We start from the raw sequence: 714 nt of genomic DNA on the forward strand, positions 1-714 counted from the left end.
GAAAACATCCCTAAAAGTAGCTTGAACTTACTAAAAACTACCTAAAAACAATGCCAAAAAGCGTATAAATTATCCGCTCTCAACTTCCATCGGAAGATCCTCATCAGTTCTTAACTGAATTCTTGCAAATCTGCAATACTGTTAAGACCAATGGGGTTGATCCTGAGGTCTATAGACTTATGCTTTTCCCCTTTGCTGTAAGAGACAGAGCTAGAACATGGTTGGACTCACAACCTAGAGTAAGCCTGAACTCTTGTGACAAGTTGGTCAATGCTTTCTTGACCAAATTCTCTCCACCTCAAAAGATGAGCAACCTTAGAGCGAAAGTTCAAACCTTCAAACAGAAGGAAGGTGAATCCCTCTATGAAGCTTGGGAAAGATACAAGCAATTAACCAAAAGGTGTCCTTCTGACATGCTTCCAAAATGGAGCATCATATCTATATTATATGATGGTCTGTCTGAATTGTCCAAGATGTCATTAGACCATTCTACTGGTGGATCTCTTCATCTGAAAACCCTACAGAAGCCTAGGAACACATTGAGATGATTGCAAATAACCAGTTCATGTATACTTCTGAAAGAAATCTTGTGAATAATGGGATGACTCAGAAGAAAGTAGTTCTTGAGATTGATACTCTGAATGCCATATTAGCTCAGAACAAAATATTGACTCAGCAAATTAATATGATTTCTCAGAATCTGACTGGATTGTA

The 714-nt window shown here is 38.1% G+C and overlaps 1 non-coding gene across 1 annotated transcript; it reads right to left on the bottom strand.

The window, feature by feature from the left end:
- Positions 1–311: 311 nt before the first annotated feature.
- Positions 312–418, bottom strand: LOC130971030 (small nucleolar RNA R71). Its single transcript, XR_009082268.1, has one exon. It is a non-coding gene; the product is annotated as a small nucleolar RNA R71 (small nucleolar RNA).
- Positions 419–714: the final 296 nt, after the last annotated feature.

The sequence above is a fragment of the Arachis stenosperma genome, chromosome 3 (genome assembly GCF_014773155.1).
Source record: "Arachis stenosperma cultivar V10309 chromosome 3, arast.V10309.gnm1.PFL2, whole genome shotgun sequence".
NCBI classification, from domain to species: Eukaryota; Viridiplantae; Streptophyta; class Magnoliopsida; order Fabales; family Fabaceae; genus Arachis; species Arachis stenosperma.